The sequence below is a fragment of the Dermacentor albipictus genome, chromosome 6, assembly GCF_038994185.2.
Source record: "Dermacentor albipictus isolate Rhodes 1998 colony chromosome 6, USDA_Dalb.pri_finalv2, whole genome shotgun sequence".
Classification (NCBI taxonomy): Eukaryota; Metazoa; Arthropoda; class Arachnida; order Ixodida; family Ixodidae; genus Dermacentor; species Dermacentor albipictus.
The window spans coordinates 140,053,313-140,078,485 of NC_091826.1; the positions used below are offsets into that span (position 1 = coordinate 140,053,313).

General features: G+C 47.7%; 1 protein-coding gene and 1 pseudogene across 3 annotated transcripts in view; both read left to right on the forward strand.

Moving 5' to 3' along the window:
• Positions 1-25,173, forward strand: part of LOC135896097 (26S proteasome non-ATPase regulatory subunit 13-like) — a 313,623-nt gene that overhangs the window by 97,749 nt on the left and 190,701 nt on the right. The window lies entirely within an intron of this gene.
• On the forward strand, positions 22,321-23,530 carry LOC139061445 (tigger transposable element-derived protein 4-like; annotated as a pseudogene).

The following is a 25,173-nucleotide window of genomic DNA, read 5'->3' on the forward strand; positions in this document are numbered from 1 at the left end:
GCATTGCCTGACTTTGGGACTGGAACCACCTTTCCTTTCTTCCAGTCACGCGGCAGCGAAGAATACTGCAACGACTGAGCAAAAATTTTATGAAAACACCTCAGTGCATTTCAATATTTTTGAATTAATACTATCAGGCCCACTGGCAGAAGAAATCTGCAGATTATTGATTAGCCGGCTAATACCAACCCAGTCAATTATTATGGGATCCATCAGAGGGAAGTTTGAACTTGGTGCACTCGGTAAATTTACAATAATGTTGGCATTGAGGAAAGAGACAAACGCGTCATTCAAATCGCTGCAACATTGATTAGGTGGAACACTGGTGCCATCAGGGTAAGTTAAATGTATAACGTTTGTTTTAGTGCCATTAACAACACTCCAAAACTTGCGTGGGCTCGTTTGAAGAAACGAGGACAGTGTAACATTCAAGAAGGTAGTTTTAGCGTTACTAGACATTTGGATGTACTCAGTTTTCACTTGGCAGTACGTTGACCAATGAGCGGGGAGATTTGTTTGCTTGGCCCGGCGGAATAACCGTTTCTTTTTGTTGTGCACACGTTTAAGAGAGTTGTTGAACCATGGCGATCTAGTGTTTGAGGGTATCTTTCGTTGAGGTATATAACTGTCAGTTAAAGATAGTAGTTTATTTTTGAAAAGTTGCCAGTTATCCTCAACTGAGCGTTCGTCAAAACCGGAGATGTAAGCAGCTTTGAATTGTTCCATTTCTGCCGTGATAGAAGCCGTATCGGCATGCTTGTAATCGCGAACAACCTTAAAGCTCTTTTTAGTAGAAACATGGGCACGCAAAGGGAAATGAATAATCAAGTGGTCACCTAAACCAGGGATATAAGTAAGTTTGGAAACCAGATCAGGTGTAGTAGTAAAAATGAGATCAAGGATATTAGCGGAAGCTGCAGTAGTACGAGTAGGTTCATCAAGTTGTGCGAGGTTGAAATTGGAACAAACACCAATAAACTGTGCGCATTCCGAAGAATTTTTTGTGGTAGTGGTGGTACCACTGTGCCATGAGATGTTTGGAAGGTTGAAATCTCCCAACAGAAAAAAAGGTAACGTGGGGTAACTATATTATTACGATATTATCGGTAGATACCCGAGAGACAAGCCGCCACGAGAACAACGGCGAAGTGGGTGTGTGCCCTTGGCGCAAGAAAAATGTCGGCCTGGTGCTCTGGCCTCTGGTGCTCAGTCCAGTGTAAATAGCTTGTAAATAGCCTCTTCCATCTGTATCTCTCTACACGTAACATTCTGGTGGAGGTGAGTGATCCCTGTCCTCGCCACGGAACTCCGTAGTAGTCGGTACATCGAGCTTGTCACCATGCCTCCCAGTGATGAGACCACCTCTGCAACGGCTTCGGCTTGTCTGACTGCTCCCGTCGTCACGGTTGCCCAACATCGCGACCCTGGTGTGTTCTCTGGCCTGGAGGGACAGGACGTTGACGAATGGATCAAGCTATATGAACATGCCAGCGCTAATAACAGGTGGGACCCAACCATTATGCTCACCAATGTCATCTTTTATCTCGGCGGCACCCCACGTGTGTGGCACCAGACGCATGACGACGAGATAACCAGTTGGGACAATTTCAAAGAAAAGCTCAGGGAACTGTTCGGTGACCCCATTGGCCACAAGGTTGCCGTGAGAAAGGCTCTTGCGTCTTGTGTTCAGACATCTACAGAGCCGTACGTTTCATACATCCTCGACGTCTTGGCTCTATGGCGAAAAGCTGACGACGCTATGTCTGAAGCTGATAAAGTGTCACATGTCCTAAAAGGCATCACCGACGATGCTTTCAATTTGCTTGTTTTCGGCAACGTCTCAACAATCGACGCCATCATTAAAGAATGCCGTCACCTTGAACAGGCTAAGAGCTGCCGTATCACACACCACATCACGCGGCTACCCAACACTGCTGCTACGTCGACATGTGAGGGTTGACCACGTCAGGCTACCACCTGTGACGACGTCACCCGTATTGTTCGCCACGAGCTCGAGGCCGCCTGTCTGCCAGCTTTCGCCGCGACGCCTCCCGATCTGCCAGTGACCACTATTGCGATAATTCAGGCTGTAGCCAGACAGGAATTTGAGAACATGGGTCTGAACTCCGTGTGTACAACGTCTCAACCCAACGTTCCCCAATTCTCTACCGGCCCCCGCAGGGGCGTCTGCGTCAGCAGGCGTTTGGTGTGTTGCGACACCACGTACCCGAGCACACGAGGGTTGGACCCTCCCGCGTTTAACCGTGCGTGGCTTAGCCGTGTCCGGGGAAAGGGGGATCCTGGGGGTTGAGCCGATGCTGGGTGTTCGGACCTTTAAGGCCCCCCGGCGGAAGCAACACACCTCTTTGGCCTCTGCTTCACGTAGACGGCACCCCCGGACTGACCCACCCGGGGGAAATCAGTAGTTGCCTTTTCCTGTCTCTCTCTCCCTCCAGCCTTCGTCTTTCTCTCGCTTTCCAGCTTTCCTGTCTTCTTCTCACTTCTGAATTTCTGATCCTTCTGGCAGCTAGGGTTAACCTTGTGTGAAATAACCAAGCTCGGTTATATCATATTTGGTTATAGTGGTTGTGTACAGCTGGCGATGGCAGGCCTCGTTTATTTACAAGGCCTGTCACGTCCCCTTGTTGGGCTCCATGGTGGGTGGCTGACACCACTGCTGAAATTACTCCAATTTTTATGGCTTCTTCTTTCCCCAGGCTTCCTGATCGCCCTCTCACAAAAAGAGGGCGCACCGAAGAATGTTTCAACTTTTTTAATAAGCCCACTGAAATTTTTCCACGTTTCCACGTGATTCACAGCGAAACCCCCGACAAGACCGTAAGAACTGTATCACCTTTCGTTGTCGCGAAATGCCTAACTGAGACCCTAGGTGCAGGATACAAAGTCACGAAAATGGCCAGTGGTGACATTCTCCTTGAAGTCCGTGATAAAGCTCAGCATGAAAATCTGCAAAAGCTCATCTCGCTTGGCGACACCCAAATCTCTGTAAGTCCTCATCGTTCATTGAATAGTACACGAGGGGTAGTATCAGATCAGGACCTGCTGGAACTGACTGAGACAGAGCTCCTAGAAGGCTGGAAAGAGCAACACGTTACGAATGTACAGCGAATTAAGATCCGACGTGACGACAAAGAAATTCCGACAAAACACCTCATACTTACCTTTTGTACGAGCACACTCCCTGAACAAATCGAAACCGGCTACATGAAAATAAATGTAAGACCATACATTCCAAACCCCCGACGCTGTTTTAAGTGCCAAAGATTCGGTCACGGCTCTCAGAGCTGCAGGGGCCGTACCACCTGTGCAAAGTGCGCATCACATGAGCACCCTGCAGATAATTGCAATGATCCTCCCCACTGTGCAAATTGTGACGGTGAACACCCGGCATACTCTCGCTCTTGTCCCTTATGGAAAAAAGAAAAAGAAATTATCACGCTCAAAGTAGAAGAAAATATTTCCTTCAAAGAAGCTAGAAAACGCCTCTCGTTTGTGGGGCCTTCTTTCTCCGACGTGGCACGGCAGGGGGCAGTGCCACAACGGTTCTCGGCGGCCGTTAGGACCACGTAAAGTGGACCGACGGTAGCGCCACTCGCCCCCACTGCGGGATCAGCTAGTGCTGTTCCGCAACCCAGCAAGAGCCAGCAGTCCACCGGACCTGCGGGCTCCACGACTTCTAGGGCCTCTGTTCGCACAGAGAAGCCCGAAACACCCGCGAACGTACACTGCGAACGGGCATCCAGCGCCTCTATGGAGGCGATGGATACATCAAGTGTATCGGCGTCTCGGACGCTGAAAGATCGGCGAAGCTCTCAGGAGCTGCCCAAAAAAGGCAAATCCCGCATCACAGGGCCTGGCAAGGTTCCTGTGGGATAACATAGTTTTCCTCTCTTGAACACACATCACCATACACTTTCACTATGGATACACAAATATTATATTGGAATGTCAGGGGTCTTCTTCACAATCTAGATGATGTCAAGGAACTCCTACATAAACATAATCCAAAGGTGCTGTGTGTTCAAGAGACTCATCTGAAAAGCACACAAACAAACTTTCTTCGTAACTACTCCATCTTCAGAAAAGACCGTGACGAGGCTAACGCGTCGTGCGGTGGCGTAGCAATTGTCGTAGACAAGTCTATAGCTTGTCATCATGTAGCCCTACAGACACCCCTCGAAGCAGTATCAGTGCGAGGAGTTCTTTTTAATAACTTGGTTACTGTTTGCTCCATTTACATACCCCCAAACTATCACCTTTCCAAAACAGACTTCTACAACCTCATAAATCAGCTTCCGGAACCCTACGTACTCGTGGGTGATTTTAATGCCCACAACACCCTTTGGGGAGATTCCCGTTGTGACGCGAGAGGTCGGCTGATAGAAGATTTTCTTCTGACATCCGGTGCATCCCTATTTAATAAGAAGGAGCCGACTTATTACAGTGTGCATCACAACACATACTCATCTATAGACTTAGCAATTGGTACTGCTAGTCTTCTGTCTCACCTGAAATGGGATGTCATCAAGAATCCTTTTGGAAGTGATCACTTCCCGGTCACTCTAAACCTAACTACACAGTATGATTCTCCACCGCATGTCCCTCGATGAAAATTAGCCTCAGCCGATTGGAAAAGTTTTCAAGAATGTACTTATTTACCGCGGGACTTTTTAGAATACTATACTATAGATGATGCCGTATCATATTTTACTCATTTTATTATCGACGCAGCGCAAAAGTGTATACCACAAACAAACGGTCTCTCATCCAAAAGACGTGTCCCGTGGTGGAACGAAGATTGTAAAGAAGCGCGAAAGAGGCAGAATAGGGCATGGGGCAGGCTTCGTCGATCACCAAATGCGGAGAATCTAATTGAATTCAAGAAGGCAAAATCACAGGGCAGGAGAACACGACGACATGCTAAGCGAGAAAGCTGGGAAAGGTACATATGTAGTATAAATTCGTACAAGGATTAGGGTAAGGTATGGAACAGGGTAAACAGTATAAAGGGCAGGGAAACACAACCGCTTCCTTTAGTAAACGATCAAGGCGACACCATGAAAGATCAGGCAGATTTCCTGGGCAAGCATTTTCAAAATATTTCTAGTGCATCACACTATGCGCCAACTTTCCTAAAATTTAAGGAACGCATAGAGCGAGAGCGCCTTGAACGAAAATGCGCAGCAGATGAACCTTATAACCGTCCGTTTAGTCTCGCTGAGCTGCAGGCTGCTCTCAGTTCCTGCGGCAACTCAGCACCAGGTGGCGACCGCATAATGTATGCAATGATCAGGAATATGCATCCAGAAACATTGAACACACTTCTGCCTCTATACAACACCATGTGGGTATCTGGGCATATTCCATCCTCATGGAAAGAAGCGATTGTCATCTCAATACATAAGCAAGGCAAAGACCCAGCATTAGCCAGTAGTTATAGGCCAATAGCACTAACGAGCTGCATGTGTAAATTATATGAAAAAATGGTTAATCGGCGTCTAATCTATTTCCTCGAAAGCAACCGTCTACTTGATCCGCTTCAATGTGGTTTCAGGGAGGGTAGGTCAACAATAGACCACCTTGTTCGCATTGAGGCAGAAATTAGAGAGGCTTATATACACAAACAATTTTTTCTCTCTGTATTTCTGGACTTGGAGAAAGCCTATGACACAACATGGCGATTCGGAATCCTTCGAGACCTATCTGCGATGGGCGTACGCGGCAACATGCTAAATATGATAGAAAACTACTTGACTAACCGCACGTTCCGTGTTAGAGTGGGCAATGCCCTGTCCAGGCTATACACTCAAGAGACTGGTGTGCCACAAGGAGGCGTGCTTAGCTGCACCCTCTTCATTGTGAAAATGAATTCCCTCCACAAAGTCATTCCATCCTCAATGTTTTATTCAATATATGTAGACGATGTGCAATTAGGATTTAAGTCTTGCAACCTTGCTGTATGCGAGCGCCAAGTCCAACTAGGACTGAACAAGGTCTCAACGTGGGCAAACGAAAATGGCTTCAAGCTTAACCCCCTCAAAAGCTCCTGTGTACTTTTTTCTAGAAAGAGAGGCTTGGCACAAGATCCTGATATTATGCTGCAAGGACAACACATACCACTCAACACTGAACATAAATTTTTAGGCATAATACTCGACTCAAAACTAACCTTTATTCCTCATATCAAGTATTTGAAAGCTAAATGCCTTAAAACAATGAACATCCTGAAAATACTGTCACATACAACATGGGGAAGCGACAGGAAATGCCTCATGAACCTCTACAGGAGCCTTGTACGATCGCGCTTAGACTACGGTGCCGTTGTGTATCACTCAGCTACACCCAGTGCTCTGAAGATGCTGGACCCTGTGCATCATCTTGGTATCCGCCTCGCCACCGGCGCCTTTAGGACGAGTCCGATTCAAAGCCTCTATGTCGAATCGAATGAATGGTCGCTCGATCTGCAGCGGTCATATTCTACATTTAATTATTTTCTGAAAGTACATGCTAACAAAAGCCATCCTTGTTATCCCACCATAAACAATATGATCTCTGCAACACTCTTTCGTAACAAACCTTCAGCCAGAGAGCCATTCTCGCTCCGTGTGACAAAGCTGAGCGAGGTAATGGATGTTCCTATTCATGAAAATAGTCTAATGGCTTGTGCCAAGCCGTTTCCACCGTGGTTGTGGCGAATTATTGACTGTGACACTTCATTTGTGGAGGTAACGAAGCTTGCTCCAGAGGCGCACATTCATATGCATTTTCTGGAATTACAATTTAAATACCCGTGTCCAGAGTATTACACAGATGCGTCTAAATCACATGCTGGCGTGTCATATGCAGCCGTCGGCCCATCCTATTCCGAGTCCGATGTTCTGCATCCTCAAACAAGCATCTTTACAGCAGAGGCGTATGCACTGTGGTCGGCTGCGAAACACATCAAACAGTTAAAACTACATAAGGCAGTCATATACACAGACTCATTAAGCGTTGTGAAAACACTGATGTCATGCTTCAACCACACAAATCCAGTAATTGCAGATCTTTTCTCTCTCCTCTGTACCATTTATGCCTCTGGCCAACATGTAACGATATGCTGGGTGCCTGGACACAGAGGTATTGAAGGTAACGTCCTGGCAGACCAAATTGCTACCTCCTTAGACACAAAAGCTTCCAACATGTCCGCAGCCGTTCCGGTCTCAGACCTAAAGCCATACTTACGGAAAAAACTCAGAACCTACTGGCAGCATAAATGGGACTCTGAAACCCATAATAAACTCCACACAGTTAAGCCACATTTAGGATACTGGCCATCGCTGACCAAGTCCAGACGAAGTGATGTCCTATTCTGTCGTCTCAGAATAGGGCACACTTACGGTACACATAACTTTCTGTTGAGTGGCGGTGAACGTCCAATGTGTAGTAGATGTGGGGAGACACTCAGTGTTCAGCATGTCTTCCTAGAATGCCGCGAAACACTAGTCGAGAGAAAAAAACACTTCCCTTTAGCATACAGTCAGTGTATACCACTTCACCTGGCACTGTTTTTAGGCAGAGAACCGCTATTTCACATGCAATCTACCTTAGCCTTTTTAAATGACGTTGACACGCTGCACGTTTTCTGTGCAAGAAATTCGTAACACGGCCTCTTGTGAGAAGCCACTGTTGCGATGTGAACGTTTGCTCTAGCACATGCCTCCAGGCCCTTGTACTCAAGGGATCAGCTGAGGCTGTTGTGCTATTCGTCAACAACAATCACCTTTCCATTTTTATTCATGTAACACTATTACACCATTCTTGTACATCCTACACTTATAGCATACCCTACTTCAGCCCCTTGTGTATTTTAAGCAACTTATAGCTCTTAGTTTTAGGCCTCTCTACAGCCACGTCACATCAGCCATTAGTTCATTCAGTACTCGTCATCACTGCCTTGGCGCTCTTTGGCCACACTTGGCCCTTGTGCCAATAAACGCTACATATCATCATCATCTCTACCGGCCCTCCTCGTCCCCGGCAGTCCTTTTCTGCCATATCTTGCTGCAATCCGTCTGAATGGTGTACCCCTGATGACAGGCTGATCTGCTTCCACTGCTGTTGCATCGGCCATGTCACTCGTCACTGCCGCAACTGATGGCCACCACCTCCTCGGACATCATCATCATCATCATCAGCCTGGTTACGCCCGCTGCAGGGCAAAGGCCATCGGTTATCTTCCCTCCTCATTACATGTCCTGCCCATGCCCATTTCTTTTTCTTGATTTCAACTAAGATATCATTAACTCGCATTTGTTCCCTCACCCAATCTGCCCTTTTCTTACCCCTTAACGTTACACCTATCATTCTTCTTTCCATAGCTCGTTGCGTCGTCCTCAGTTTAAGTAGAACCCTTTTCGTAAGCCTTCAGGTTTCTGCCCCGTACGTGAGTACTGGTAAGACACAGCTGTTATAAACTTTTCTCCTGAGGGATAATGGCAATCTGCTGTTCATGATCTGAGAATGCCTGCCAAACGCTCCCCAGCCCATTCTTATTCTTCTGAGAACAGTCGCCAACCGATTTTCCGGACTCCAAAAATTCGGACATGCCCGATTATTCGGTCAGCCTCGCGGCACCGCCATTCTCCCCATAGACCATAATGTATAACAACTGCCAAAAGTTCGGACACCTTGCAACCTCTCGTCTGATTTTTCAGACACTCCTTGAGCCAACTCGGTCGAGAGCACCATGCACCGACTCTAACCGGTGCATGGTTCGACTTGCAGAACGCCATTTTTGTTTTGAACGGAGCTTCCTTCCACTAGTAGTAGATTCTAGTAGTAGATTTCCAGTAGCGGAACCGAGCTTCCGCTACTGGAAATCCCCGCTCATTATCATTGTTTCTGCCTGGTTAGATAGAGTGGCTCTGCAGCAGTTCCGGTTTCAGCTTAGTAAGTCATGTCAAGACAATCCAGCAGCTGATTTGTTTCTTCGCGCAAGATGCTGCGAGTAAAGCCCCTCCATCCACGCGCCACCGCCGCTTTCTTAAGTAGCGACAACCTTTGTTGTGCGCTGCCTTTTCCCCTCACACCAAATCTGATTCCGGCATTTCCGGTTTCAAAATTTCCGGTTCCGGCGTTTCCGCTACCTGGAGTTGCGCTGTTGGAATTTCCGCTTTGACTGCCGATGGTGAGACGCCCGCACGTGCTTAGCAGAGCTGTGGCAGTGACTATGAGAAGAATGCAAAGGTGACAAGCTGTTGTATTCCGCTGAAGTAGTAGTTCGCGGTCGCTGTTTTCTAAATGCACGAAAAACGGCAGTGGTCTCCAAGCGCCCAGGCACTACATTCCACTGTACGTTGTCTCTCGTGGCACAACCCGTCGCAGGTTGACGCGAAGCAGCGAACACGATGAGCTCGCTGATAACAATAGGTGGTGTTTCTTGGGTGGAATCGCATTCACAGTTTAAACCGCAGCTGGTGCAATTAAAGCCTCTCCATTGACGCGAAAGTAAACAACACTAAAAAAACGTAGTGTCACTTCCACTCAAAACAGGAAGCTGCAGCTACGAAAGTTCCTCTTGGCACCGCAAGCTAAGGGGGTGAGTGGGAGAGGAACGTGGAGGAGGAGGGCAGGTTGGCGGTACTTAACCTGGTCGGCGGAAACGTGTATGGAGGGACTTTAGCTGTGAGCAGGCCGCGTTTTTCGTTTGTGCGACTGGTGCTTGCACGGTGGTGTTTGTTTACCTCGACACAGCACACAAAGAAAGCACCACCGTGCCGAGGTTTCGGTGATCCAACGCGGGATACGTAAACATCGCGTCAAGGGTCTAATGGCGCCAACAGTGCCCGTGCAGACTGCGCTGGGGTATGCCGGCAAGCGGGCGCCGGGAGGCCTAAGACTTGTCGCCTTCCGATGTGCTCCTTACTGACGCGGAAAATGTTCTGCTGAGACCTGTGCAGTGGTTGCATTGCGATTCCGGACGCCGTCTCATTTGACAGTTTCATAGGTGCTGACACTGCTGTATTTACATGCACAGAACTCGACGACGGCAAGATCATTCGTCAGGTTTCTGCTGCACTGCCGGACGATGACTCTGAGTCGGAAGATGATGCACCATGTGCTACGCTGCCGTTGCATGCGGAGCATGTACAAGCAGTGACTGTGCTTTCAGCCGCTAATAGTGACCGTACGACCCTCTCCGAGATTCAGGCTTATCTGATTGCACATAAACGGAACAGCGTGCAACGGCGCATTCACGATTTCTTCCAAGCCTACTGGCGAGCCTCAATAAGTGCGTGGAAATAAAGGATTTAATTTTTTTTCTTGATCTGCTTTTTCGGACGCCTGTTTATTCGGACACTTTCGCAGTCCCTGTGAGGTCTGAATAAACGGTCGGCGACTGTATTTCAGTCTCATGATCTGGATCCGCAGTCACTACCTGTCCTAAGTAGATGTATTCCCTTACCACTTCCAGTGCCTCACTAGCTATCGTAAACTGCTGTTCTCTTCAGAGGCTGTTAAACATTACTTTAGTTTTCTGTAGATTAATTTTTAGACCCACCTTTCAGCTTTGCCTCTCCAGGTCAGTGAGCATGCATTGCAGTTGGTCGCCTGAGTTACTAAGCAAGGCAATATCAGCGAATCGCAAGTTACTAAGGTATTCTCCATTAACTCTTATGTCCAATTCTTCCCCATCCAGGTCTCTGAATACCTCCTGTAAACACGCTGTGAATAGCATGGACATACGCCGCCACTTATCCCCGCACTTTTGGACCTACTGTTCCCTATGCCACCCGCCATGAACCCACTGTTGCTGATGCCCCTGCTCCGAACCTTCGCTATAGCCGCTCGCCCTCACCTCGACGCCATCAGTCTCGTTTGCCTCAACCCCGCCGCTTCTCTTTGCCGCCTATCGCCTCCCGGACCCAACCAGAAAACTAGGCACTGCAGCTTCTGGAGGTGAAGCTGTGGTGTCGACGCTGCTCTCAAATCCTCTGCTCATGTTATCAAAGAACCAAAACCTTCTTGACGTTGACGGCTATCCTGTCACTGCACTCATCGATATAGGCGCACATCTTTCTATTAGGAGTGCTGCCTTCCGACGACGACTCAAAAAGCTCCTCACCCCAGCGTCGGCACGCGTCGTCCGCATTGCGGACGGCGGTACTGTGCCTATTATCGGCATGTGTACAGCACGAGTCAGCATTGCCGGCCGCCACACCCCTGTCCTCTTCACCGTAATTGCTCATTGCCCCCATGACCTAATTCTTGGCTTCGACTTTCTCTCCGCGCATTCTGCCCTTATTGACAGCTCTGCCAGTACCCTTTGCCTTGAGTTGCTGATTCTCGCAGAACCTTCTGACGCACCCCAGTACCGCCTACGTCCCACTGGCTTTATTCGCCTGCCGCCAAAATCAATAGCCTATATTGAACTCTTGTCTTCCCCACCAGTCCCTGATGGCGAGTACTTCGTCACTTCGACATTCCATTTCAGTATGACGTTACCGTGCCTCACAGTATACTTACTATTACTGCGAACTGCACTCGCATACCTTTCTTTAACTTTGAATTGGCAAAGCAAATTCTACCGCAAGGTATTTGCCTTGCCAACGTTGTCTCGGCGACCATCACGTGGCAACATTATCGACTGATGCTTCTTGCGAGCTTAGCAGGCCCATTGTGCCAGCCTTGGCCGCCGATCCCTAGATACAGAAAATGGTTGCGACGGACCTGTCTTCTGCGCAGGCTGAAGACCTTTACCAAGCATTATCGTCCTACAGAGATATTTTCGACTTCGACGGTCGCCCTTTAGGCCAGACGCTCGCGGTCAAGCATCGGATTCTTACTGGTGATGCTACTCCTATTCACCAACGACCGTATCGAGTTTCTGCGTCGGAATGCCGAGTAATTCAAAGCAAAGTCAACAAAATGCTAGACAAAAACATCATTGAGCTGCATGGCTCAAGAAGGATGGCACGTGGATGGCTCACGAAGGATGGCACGTGGCGCTTCTGTGTAGACTACCGCCATCTGAACAACATTACTAAGAAGGACGTCTACCCGCTCCCACGTATAGACGACGCCCTTGACTGCCTGCACGGTTCCATCTATTTCTCGTCTATTGATCTTCGTTCGGCATATTGGCAGATTGCTGTTGACGATATGGACAGAGAAAGAAACGCGTTCATCACGCGTGATGGCCTATACCAATTTGAAGTAATGCCGTTTGGATTATGCAACGCCCCTGCCACGTTTGAGCGTATGATGGACTCCTTGTTCCAAGGTTTCAAATGGTCCACATGTCTCTGCTACCTCGACGACGTCATCATCTCTTCGCCCACGTTCGACACTCACCTTGAGTGCCTAACAGCTATACTTGATGTATTTCGAAAGGCGAAGCTGCAGCTTAACTCGTCGAAATGTTGTTTCGGCCACTGCCAAATTACTGTTCTGGGCCACCTCGCTGATGCTTCCAGAGTACAGCCTGATCCCGACAAAACTCGTGCTGTCCGAGACTTTCCGGTTCCAAAGACAGCCGCTAGACATTCGAAGTTTTGTTGGGCTACGCTAGTACTTTCGTTGTTTTGTTCAAGATTTTGCAGCAATTGCTAGACCCCTCACTAATCTTTTAAAGAAAGGCGTACTATTCTCATGGGGTACTGCAGAAGCTGTTGCCTTCTCTCGTCTCGTCACTCTTCTCTCCTCACCACCCATTCTCGCCCACTTTGACCATGATGCCCCTACAGAATTGCGTACAGATGCCAGTGATCATGGCGTAGGTGCCGTCTTAGCGCAGCGTCAGCGTGGCCTGGATCGCGTTATTGCTTATGCGAGCCACTTCACACCATCGGAGCGCAACTATTCCATTACGGAACGAGAATGCCTTGCTGTAGTCTGGGCGGTTGCGAAGTTCCGTCCTTACCTCTACGGTTGCCCTTTTCCGTAGTCACTGACCATCATGCTCTCTGCTGGCTCTCATCCCTAAAAGATCCTACAGGCCGGCTTGGTCGATGGGCTTTGAGACTACAAGAATTTTCGTATTCTGTGGTCTACAAGTCTGGCCGCCTGCACCAAGACGCTGACAGCCTGTCGCGTTACCCTATTGACGACCCTGACTCCTCCAATATTACCAGTGCTGCTTGTGTATTCTCTGTGTCGCAGCTGCTTCATTTCGCTGACGAGCAACGTCATGACACCAACACCAGAGTACCGTCGTAACCTTCATCTGGATGGCTCTGAGTTCCTACTTGTCATACCTAAACATCTCTGCTCAACCGTTCTAGAAGAGCTCCACGACGCACCAATGACAGGACACCTCGGCGTATCTCGAACCTATGACCGTGTACATTGCCGTTTTTTCTGGCCGGGCCTTGCCCGTTCCGTACGACATTACGTCGCCGCTTGTGAACTTTGCCAACGACGCAAGAAGCCTTCCCAGCCCCCCGCTGGCTACCTGCAGCCGCTCTACATCCCTGCCGAGCCCTTCCATCATGTTGGCTTAGACCTTCTCGGCCCATTTCCGGAATCTACATCAGGAAACAAGTGGGTTGCAGTCGCGGCTGACTACGTGACCCGCTACGCCGTTACCGACCAGTTGCCCAACTGACGTTGTGGACTTCCTTCTACATGATATCATTTTGATACGTGGTGCTCTGCGTCAATTGCTAACAGACCGTGGCCGTACGTTTTTGGCGAATGTCATTGACGACATCATGCGGGCCTGCTCCATTCAGCATAAATTTACTACCTCCTACCACACTCAAACGAACGGCCTCACTGAGCGTTTGAACCGCACCTTTACAGACGTAGGATCCAAGTACATTTCAGACGACCACCATGACTGGGACCTGGCTGTACCCTACATTACCTTTGCATACAACTCTTCCCATCTCAAAACTGCCGGCTTTTTCCGGTTTTACCTCTATGGCCGCGAACCGACGCTACTACTAGACACCGTGCTTCCGTCCATCACAGCTTCAACTAGCGCTTATGTCCGTTATGCAATCGCCCTTGCTGAACATGCTCGTCAACTTGCGCGCGTTCGTCTACAAGTCTCTCAAGACAAACAGAAGTGACGCTACGACCTCCGTCACCGTGATGTCCATTTTGCGCCCGGCACCCTCGTGTTGCTTTGGTCACCATCGCGTAAAGTTGGCCTTTGTGAGAAACTGCTTTCCTGTTATACTGGCCCATATCGTGTGCTTCGCCAAGTGACCAATGTCATCTATGAAATTGTTCTAGCCACGCCCACTACATCGTTCGGTGTGACAACCAGTGACATTGTCCACGTCACCCGACTCAAGCCCTACAACTCTCCACGTGCCTTGGATATTTAATAGCACCGTGACGGCGCTTTTGGCGCCGGGGGGTAGTATTACGATATTATCGGTAGATACCCGAGAGATGAGCCGCCGCGAGAATGACAACGAAGTGGGTTTGTGCCCTTGGCACGAGAAAAATGTCAGCCAGGTGCTCTGGCTTCAGTCCAGTGTAAAGAGCTTGTAAATAGCCTCTTCTGTCTGTATCTTTCTACACGTAACAATAATATTTAAGACATCATGAAGTTCATCACAGAAAGAACAGGGTGCAGTTGTGTGTCTGTAACATACGCAAAAAATGCAATCCCTATTGTCAATGGTAATACGCACGCACACCACTTTTAAAGCTGACACGACTGGGACACTTGAGGAAGGAAACTCTTCATTAACAGCGATCAAGACACCCCCACCGATATGAACATCGTGGTCATGTAGATAAATAGCGTATTTCTTTTCACAGTCAAAGATTTCACTGCTTTGAACTTTTGCAGAAAGCCATGTTTCGGATAGAATAACAATATCAGCGGAACATGAATCAATATGAGCCGAGAGTGCCGCTCACTTGTTGAGCACACTATGTACGTTGCTAAAAAGAAGAGACACATCATTTCCGTGGCGGGAAGATAGCTACGCAGACGAATTGCCAGTTTTGCTTAAAGGTGGGTTGCAATTACCATGTGACTCACGAGGGGAGTCAACTTCACAAACGTTATTAGTGGATGCGCAGTAGATGTAGCGCTTTTTGTTGATGATAAGTTTGTTAAAGCGCAGTGAAAAAGGTTGGCCGCTAGATTTTCCGTATTCAATTAATTTTTTTTCCTGACAAGCGTGTTGATCTGCAGAAGTATTCGCCTACAGAGATGCCAGCTGTTTTCAGCTTAGCTTTCTGAGAAAGAACTAACTCTTTGGTTTTAAAAGAGGCAAACTTGATAACTGGGCGAGTCTTTAGTTGCACAAAGGAACCCAGCCTGTGCGCTCTGTCGATCATATTATCGGTAACGTTCAAGCTTAGATGACGTGACAGCAGATCTTTGATACAGTCTTCGGACTGTGCCCACGTCTCGTTAGCATCGTCAGATATGTCATAAAATAATTAATTGTCCCTTTGAGACCAATCTTCGAATTCGTCGAGCCTTGAGTTGAGTACGGCATCTTTAGTTCTAACAGTTTCATAAACAAGGCGGTTAATTTCAGTTGGCGCCGATGCATTTTCAATAGATTCAACAACAGATTCTAAAGTTATCAATCTTTCTGTAAGATCTGAGACTTTTTGCGTAAGTGCCCTTTGGTTTTCCTTTAACTCGGCCAAAGATTCTGTTACTTCGGTATGACGCTTGTCAAATTTTGTTGACAAGGCAGTAATGGCATCAGGCAGTTCCTTGTGCGATTTGCTAGGGTCAGGCTGGGGAGGACCGGGGTTTTGTGCTACGTCACCGCTTAGCATCAGAAGTTTAACGACAAATATACAGTCATTCAAGGTATCGCAAACAACACTTGGGCACGGGAAAAGCAGGAGACACCGGCTGCTTGAACGTTTACAATAAAGAGACAGGGCTGCACCAACCTGCATATGAAAGCAGAAGGGGATTTTGAGCAACAACATCGTCGCTGCTCTCCCGTGCCCAGTGAAGGCGGAAAGCCGATGCAAGTCCTTTAAATCCCGGCGGCAAGATGCTGTCGGTGGCAGTGCTGATGCCGTGCTTGACCATGATGGGAAGGTGGCACCTGGGCAAAGCTCGTACTGGACATTATCGCTCGCTGTCACTGAAGGTATCAAGAGCGGTGATGATAACGGCAACAGCGTCGATGCAAGAGCAGTTGGTCCAACCGCAAGCGCAGGTGTGGATAGCCATCTGAAGAATAAGGCGATGAACTGCATATGAAAGCAGAAGGGGATTTTGAGCAACAACATCGTCGCTGCTCTCCCGTGCCCACTCACTGTTTGTAGCATCAGGATGATGCTTTCTGAGAGTGGGGCATTGACCAGTGGAGCTGTTTATCTTTTTCGGGATGAGCACTTTTCACCATCTAACAAATGTTATCGCTCAGTACGGGATGCGCCTGCATGTATCGGAAGTTTCTGGTATGTTATCGATGTTTCTATCCACCGTCTGTTGTCACCGAACCTTGTGTAATTTGATTGCATGTATGCGCGACGCGAATGGTGTAGAACTTTCTGCAAGACACGTGGGCACCAGTGAATACTCTGGAACGTTTGATGGCTCGTGTAAAAAGCTGACACGCTTTGTCGGCAGATTGGATTTTTAACGATCGCCAGCTGTGTTCGCTGCTATCGTAGTGCTTTGAATGTAGCCTGTTTTTGAGAGGGCAGGTTCGCCCAATAAAATACTGGTTTCGGCATTCATAGTTTTGCAGCTTTCATTATTGTCACTACCATGTGACAATATGACAGTGCCCACTCGAAGTTAGTAAAAAGAGGACTTGCAATGACTTGTTAAAGGAAGCTCTAAATAAATCTTGCATCCACAGGGTAGAAAGCAGCTTTAAAGGCTGTGCCTTGCTGGTTTCTTTTCTTATTCAGTTTCTAGCGTCTGTAATAAGCTTCTTCAAAAGATCAAACAAGTAAGGGAGATAATTAACAAAGAAAAGCCAGGTGGCAGGAAGAGAGTACAAGTGATAGCATATTGGCACAGGGCGTCCGACAACATCAAGAAGGTTGCGTGATGGCACTATGTTAATCTTGTCGTTAGTGCACCATGTAAATTTGCTTTTGTTGGCCCTATGCCAACAAAAGCAAAACCAGAACCATGCTGTAAGAAACATGCAGCGCAGTACATGGAATGCAATGGAAATGTCGTATACAGTTGAACCCACTTATAACAATATTCAAGTGCCACGAACATTCTATTCTTATAGCCGATAATTGTTATAACCAGGTGTAGTATGGTGTCGCCCCCTGCCAGATCTCTGTGTTACCATACATTTATGTTTTGTAGTTGTTTAGCTAGATGGCGCACCCCCTTCTGTCATGTGACAAGCTTGGACCATTCAGGAGGTGTCATCTGGCGTGTGAAGTCTTTATTAGCAATAAACGGCCGCGGGTCGGCTGAGTCTTCGTTCCGGTTTTCATTGGGAGCAGTTAGCTCCGAGTCTCCTTCACTGCGCCGGCGCTCGCGCGCGTTCGCTGGCTGGGGGCCCTCACTTGCCTGCCGCTGCCAACACAACACCAGGTTGCATGAAAAAATTAATATAACGGAATGGCAGCGCTCATATGAGAAAACTATATAGGCAGGGAGGCCAGTGCCCCTTCCCACCACCTTCCTCTGCCCGGCTGCTGATTGTGTCCACTCGTTTAAATGCTTCCTGGGCGCTCCAATCACGTGTAACAAGCTGCAGCGGTCAGCGTTAAAGAATGGCACTGCTATAACAAATGCAAAGAGGTGTAACGGGTGGCAAGCGATATGCGAGCGCTGCCGAGGCATCGCATTGGTGGCCCCAAAAGGGGCCATTTAAAAATTGTGTGAAGGCTGCCATGGCAGCATGTCAACTTGACAAATCCAGAAGAAACGCTGAGGAGAGATCGCCACAAGCATCTCACTGGCTTGCACGAGAAAAGCCTATGTCCATCAGCCATGCATGCTTTACACGAAGCTTGCCGACATCCTTCTCCAAGGCATCCAAGTGCTCCACGTAGTGCAACTGAAGGTTCCTCGCGAAAACGAAGCCCTGGAGCGGCTGAATCATGCCGGGCTTCCTGTGAGGACGATGTTGAGGCAGCCTTTCCTACCACGTCATTACTGCCGTTGTCGCCGTCGCTATCCGATGAAAGCAAGTTCGCGACGATTTTCTCATCAGTCAGAAGCACTTCATTTCCAAATCTATAGCTGTGTGCTTTCTTTTGACTGGCAACATCGTGCATTGCCAATGATCAGCGGGTGGATCAGTCATCTTCCGTTTCGGCGGCAAGTCGAGCGAAGTTGAGAAGCTGCGCGGCCAGGAATGACTTCAACACAACCAGCAAAAATGAACGCTAGCCATTAAGCTGTTCGCAGAACTTCACTGAATGAGGAGCCAGCTAGCAGCAGGTGATTAATGTGCTTGTGGTGCAGTTGGCACGGTCCATTTGTGTTTTGGAGGGTGGGGCAGCATAGAGCTATGGGTGCAGCCCATTTGTGTTCGGAGGGGTGGAAGGGCGACGGGAGAGAGCCGCGCAGAGATGGCTGGTAAATGAGCGTGCGGTGGCTGTTGGAGATGTGGCCCGTCATGGAGCAGCTCGAATTCGCAATTCGCATTTCACTACCTTTTGGCTCGGACACCCAGCAGCCAGATTTCATTGTTATAACTGATAATGTGGCATCGGGGCATTTTAGTAAGCAGGTTATTTCACCATGGAAAACATAAAAAAGTCGACGGTGCAGCAGCTTCTCATTGTTGTAACCGATATATTGTTAAAACCGGTATCATTATAAGTGGGTTCGACTGTATGAGATACCCTTAAGTTGCAACCAGGTTTATTGGGCAAATGGGACGGTGTTAGAATGAAAGGGTGTGAGAGCGCAATTGGGCCGTAAATAACAATGCGGGGGGTCATTTGGATGAACATTGTAAATGTCACAAATGCTGTCCATATCTTCATGACACCAAATTTCTGGCACGTTCTGGAGATAGACTAAAAAAGGGGACATTTACATTGCCAGGGCCAAGGGCACGTGCATTAGCTGCCCGTCAGTGGTACTTGCCGAAAAAGACATCGCATTTTGATGCGATAGAGAGGTCTTGATGTCATGGTGGTACTATTAGTTTTTTCCATTTATATAAATCCTGTTTCTTCAAATAAAATTTAGTTGGGTGTTAGCACCTGTTCATCGCACATGTTCTTTTAGTCCGCGTCTTTGTAGCGCTGTTTTTTCTTCAAGTATGGTTGTATGAGCTTGTTCAGGGTAAATGGCTATCGGATGTTTTCGGCACAAAGCACGATGTATAGGACGAATGGGGTTTTTGGCTTATGGGGCAGACATAATTTGTCGTAAAGACGTAGGCGTGCAATCCTGCAGCGTGTAGAAAGCGCTTTAAGTTCCAGTTGTGTTTATAGAGTAGAGATGCTAGCATGATAGAAATAATTGAGGAGAACATGTGGGGCCTTATGGTCTCACAGGAGTACCGACCACCGCGGGTTCAAGCTTAATGAGCCACAGGGCCGCGTCAGCCGTCAGCCTCTAGCGCCGCTGCGCGCGAACTCAGGCCACAAGGGGCTACCGAGCGACGCACGCAAGAACACAGTAATGCCCTAAGTTGACGGAAACCGTTTATTGTCTCCAACGGCACCCAACACTGCACGAACGCTTGGTCCCGGGACGGCGAGGAAACAAAGGGGTCCCGCACCAAGGGCGAAAAATACAGTTAGTGGCGCCTGTAGCACGTCACTGCGAGAGCACAGGCTCAAGCTGGGACGCGCAGCTAGGAAAAGTCCCGGCGGCTATGCTACTTGCTCTCACGACAACCGATGGGCTAACTCGCGAGAGCTCGGGCAATCTCCTTCGGCTTGGGCCTCTGATGAGTGCGGCTCGGCGTGGTACGACCTCGCGCGAGCACTAGGCACCCGTTCTTCGGCTTAGTGTCGGGATAGGAACAACACGAGATATGCACTCCCCGCACGGGCAAAGGCACCGTGCGTGAGCTCAGTCCTAGTCACAAAGGTGTCGGCGGACGAGAGGAAGCATGTACGTACCGGGTGCCGTCCCAAGGAGCAAGAGAGTTGCTACCGTCACGGCAGTAGCCACCAGGGGCCGCTCCGTGACGTCACTAGCTCCGCCCTCACCACGAACCACCGCAAATGGAGTGCCACTGCCAAAACTGGTTCGGAGCGAGAACGACGTGGCTTTAAAGGATTGCAAACATGGGTGAAATGCGCCTGCGCAATGGTGCGTCGAATCCCCCAAATCCCCACAAACAATCTAGTGGTGTGGTTTTGAATCGATCAGGTACAACCAAACTTGCCTTTATTATGTGTAGGCTTTATAAAGGTTGTGGTCAACAACAACAAAAAAGGCACCTTTCGAGTCTTCTCATCTGCACTCGTGGGCATGCAACAAATCGTGAGCGGCAACGATAGTAGCCACGTTTACACTGATACGTTAAAACTGTACCCTATTCATACACCGACACTTGTAACACAGCTAAGATATTAGCCCACCCTTAGCGGAAACGTGCCGTATTAGGATAGCAGTGAAGACAGATGCCGCAGTTTCCGCAGCATGCCGGCCATGTGTTTCTATGTCACTGGCAGCTAAGCGCGCCCATCCGTTTCTGTCCCCTCAAAGTGGACATGGCTACGTTATTGCCGCAAACTTGCCGATATTATTGACGTTATTCATTACTGATACGGAAGAAACTGTTTCGATGCACGTAATGTACTCATGAGAAGAAAAAAAAACTCGCGTTCGCCGTGTTCACCTTTTTTCGCCGGCCGCCATATTTGTTTTGGTGTCTCGCAGCAAACATAGGCGGAAAAACCTTTTTTTTTTCTTTTCGCAGGAAATTTAACCCGCGTAATGATCGCACCCCTAGAATTGCGTCAATTTTTTGGACAAAAGATGTGATCATTATGCGAGTAAATACATTAAATATACAGAGAATCGGATCATGTGATGAAGTAATGTGTATAAATGGTGAAAGGGTGTCAGCCTGTCTTGCCATTCAGAAACTTCGTTTTTTATCATGCAGAGAGATAAAAGTATGGCTGACACATGTGCCTGAGTTGACATGCATGATGTAGGCTTCCACAATGTCTCAGTTGATTGGATTTCCATTTTTATATAGTATTTTGTTTTTTTTTAAACAAATGTTTGCGTGGGCAATTTCGACAATGCACGGCCAGATTTGAGCCTGTTGAATTCCTGTTTGCGCCTTGGGAAGCTCCCTAAGGCAGATGTTAAGGCAGCATCCTGTTTGCCCAAAGTACTTTTTGCCACATGAAAGTGGAATAAGGTACCCCTCTCCTATCAAGCAAGTTCCAAAGATATTGGCGTTCTTCTCGCTGTCTTTGATAAAGAAGGGATGGGTCTCGGATTTACTCATGAGCTGCTGACTAATACAGTAGCTGACTGAGTTTTCGGACTGCAAAATTTTGGGCTTGATGGATATTGCGGAGTTCATAAATGCACCATCAGGGTTCCCATAGAGTTAACGCATTTTCACGACCGATTTTTCACACAGCATAAAGCCAGACGTTTGATTTTCCAGACAAAATTTGCCGTGACGGACCAGTGCTATGAGTCAAGGAGGACGCCATTTTGAATGTTGACCCACCTGACTAGCATTGGATCGGATGTGAAGTGGCTTGGATTGGTATATTAATTTGATTAGCAAGTATAAGAGGGGTCCAAATGCTTGCTGCAATGGTGGCGCCTGTTGTAAAAAACACCGATTTTAAAGGCCATGCTTTTGCTTTTAGCCTGTGTGTTTTTGACGCCATGGCCCCTGCTATTCACCCACATCCACCGAATGTGTCGAAGAAGCGTGGAAAATATTTGACCATGACGCTGGACAAGAAGACCGCCATCACCAGGCTTACCGAGCAAAGATGGACCCAAGTCAACGTCACAAAGGAGCTTAATATCTCCAAACAGACCTTGTCTGATTACGTGAAAAACAAAGAAAAGATGTCTGCAGTCGACCAATCGTACTGCAAAACTACAAAAATTACCGGAAAGGACAACATCCAAAGCTTGAAGAGGCCCTGCAGCTGTGGTTGAAAGGAGTCCTAGCAAAGAACTTCCCCATTTCGGGCAACATGTTCAAGCAGAAAGCCGAGATGCTCGCTTTAAAGATAGTCACTCAGGACTTCAAGTTCACCGATGGGTGGATCCGTGGGCTTAAGAAAAGGCTCGGAGTCGCTTTCCAAAAAGTTTGCAAGGAGAGCGGTGCTGTGGATCAATCTACTGTCACGGATTACCGGACGAGTAAGTCAAAGGCTCTGCTACAAAAGTATGCTCCTGCAGACATATATAATTGTGACGAGACAGGCCTATTCTTCAAAATGCTGCCGGACCATTCACTTTCCTTTAATAATGTTGCCTGCGCTGGTGGGAAGCGTAGTAAGCAGAGGGTAACTGTCATGGTTGGGCCAAACACGGTTGGCACTGAGAAGCTGCCTCTTCTATTGATAGGGAAGGCGAAAAACCTGTGTTGCTTTAAGGGTGCGAAGACCCTGCCTGTATAATATAGCAGCAATACAATTAATTAAGGGGAAATGAGACATCCACCCAATTGTAGCAATTGCTACGATTTGGTGGATGTCTCATTTTCCCTTTATTAATTACTTCCCTCCACCTTGCGGGTTCCCGCAGAACTGTTACGTCAAGCAGCAATACAAAGGCCTGGATTACACAAAGCTGGTTCGAAGATTACGTCCGCCGTCTGGACCGGATGTTTGAGCACCAGAAGAGGCAAGTGGTAATAGTCGTAGATACCTGCGGGGCGCATGGCGCTGTAAACAACCTGCTAGCTATTCATCTTAAATTCTTGTGGCCGAGTACGAGTGTGCTCCAGCCGATGGACCAAGGGGTCATCAAAAACCGCAAGGTGCACTACCGGGCCTGCTTACTTGGCCGCACACTCATGTGCTTTGACAACGGGAAGACGTATTCCGTTAACCTGTTCTCTGCACTTGGCATGCTAGCGGATACCTGGAAGGCTGTTCAGCCTTCGACACTTGCAAATTGTATTTGGCATACTGGATTTTGCAACTCTGAACAGCCCGTGACCGAAGAGGCAAACGACACTGCTGAAGACATCGACACTTGGGAGCAGCTGATTGCCGACTTGTGCAGCAGTGGGATGGGCCTTCCCGCTGCTGTTACTTTTCACGAGTTTGCCGTGATTGACAACAATATACAGTTGTACGCGGAGTTTACGGACAACGAGATTGTGCGCCAGGTGACTGCACCTCTGCAAAGAGACTCGGGACTCCGACGACGACACCTCTGGCAGCCCGCAACCATCAATCCAAGACGTTGTCAACGCTCTAATATTGTTGTTTAGTGTGTATGATGAGAACATGACGCTTGCACAGATGCAAGCAGACGTCATTACAAAAAGCAGGAATTTAAAACAAGGGACCATCCGCAACTTTTTCAGTTTTGGCTGGAATAAAGTTCGGTTTTGCAACTCACAGATTTTTCGGACTATTTTTATTTGGACTATTTTTCGGTCCCCTTCAGGTACGGAAAATTGGTCGGCTGCTGTAATGCAATGAAATTTTTGTATTTACAGTCAAGATTAACAGCACAACATACTTGTTGGCAATATAGCCCCAGGACAAGCAAACCAATTTTAAACTACGCGTCGACACGCTCAAAACTAGGCATTGCTATGACATGTTTAGGTTTTGCACCTAAAAAGTCATGCCACCACCTCACTATTCTCAACTTTTCGCAACAGCTTAATGGCCTACAGAAAGCCGGTTTGCAGTCATTCCTTATGTACGTCAGATGGGACATAGTTTAAAAAAGACAACCATGAAATATGGTGTTGAATCGTCTTTTCAGCTAGAAACTCGTTAAACAAGATTTGCAATCATGTCAGTACATCTAAACAGGTGTCCAAGGCCATTTGTCGCATCAAACAGACGGGGCAGCTTTTGGCATGCTCGGTGGGAGCAGTGTACTTCCGTGCAGCAAAAAGTACTTTGGGCAGATGGGACACTACCTTAACATCCGCATGATAAGGAATTCGACAGGCTCGAGCCTGGCCGTGCATTGTTGAAATTGTCCATGCAAACCTTTGTTCGAAACCAAAAACAAAAACGAAATATTGCATAAAGATGGAAATCAAATCAACCGTGACATTGTGGAAGGATACTTCACGCATGCCAACTCAAGCCAGACTTCTATCTCTCTGCATGATAAAGAAACAAAGTTTCTTATTGGCAAGATAGGCTGACACCCTTTCACCACTTCTACACATTACTTCATCACATGATTTGATTCTCTGTGTATTTAATCACGTGTTTGAAAAAATAAACCAGTTCTTAGCCTGTGCTCGTATTGTCCACTTCGTTTCGTCCTTCGTCCGTGTTGCGCTGCCCACCCCTAGGAATGTGTTCAGTCACCAACTTGCCTAGCTTGCTGTTTTAACTCAGTTTGAATTTAACCCAGCGTTTGATTAGGTTGTTTTAGTGTTTGTCAAATAAGAACTTGCAAATTTGTATTTGGGTAATATGAAAGTCACTATCAATCAGGTGATAGAAAAATCTGCGGAATGTAACCAACCTTTATATATAGCTCTCATTGATTACGAGAAAGCGTTTGATTCAGTCGAAACCTCAGCAGTCATGGAGGCATTGCGGAATCAGGGTGTAGACGAGCCGTATGTAAAAATACTGAAAGATATCTATAGCGGTTCTACAGCCACCATAGTCCTCCATAAAGAAAGCAACAAAATCCCAATAAAGAAAGGCGTCAGACAGGGAGATACGATCTCACCAATGCTATTCACAGCGTGTTTACAGGAGGTATTCCGAGACCTGGATTGGGAAGAATTGGGGATAAATGTGAATGGAGAATACCTTAGTAACTTGCGATTCGCTGATGATATTGCCTTGCTTAGTAACTCAGGGGACCAATTGCAAAGCATGCTCACTGACCTGGGGAGGCAAAGCACAAGAGTGGGTCTAAAAATTAATATGCAGAAAACTAAAGTAATGTTTAACAGTTTCGGAAGAGAACAGCAATTTACAATAGGTAGCGAAACACTGGAAGTGGTAAGAGAATACATCTACTTAGGATAGGTAGTGACTGCGGATCCGGATCATGAGACAGAAATAATCAGAAGAATAAGAATGGGCTGGGGTGCGTTTGGCAGGCATTCTCAGATCATGAACAGCAGATTG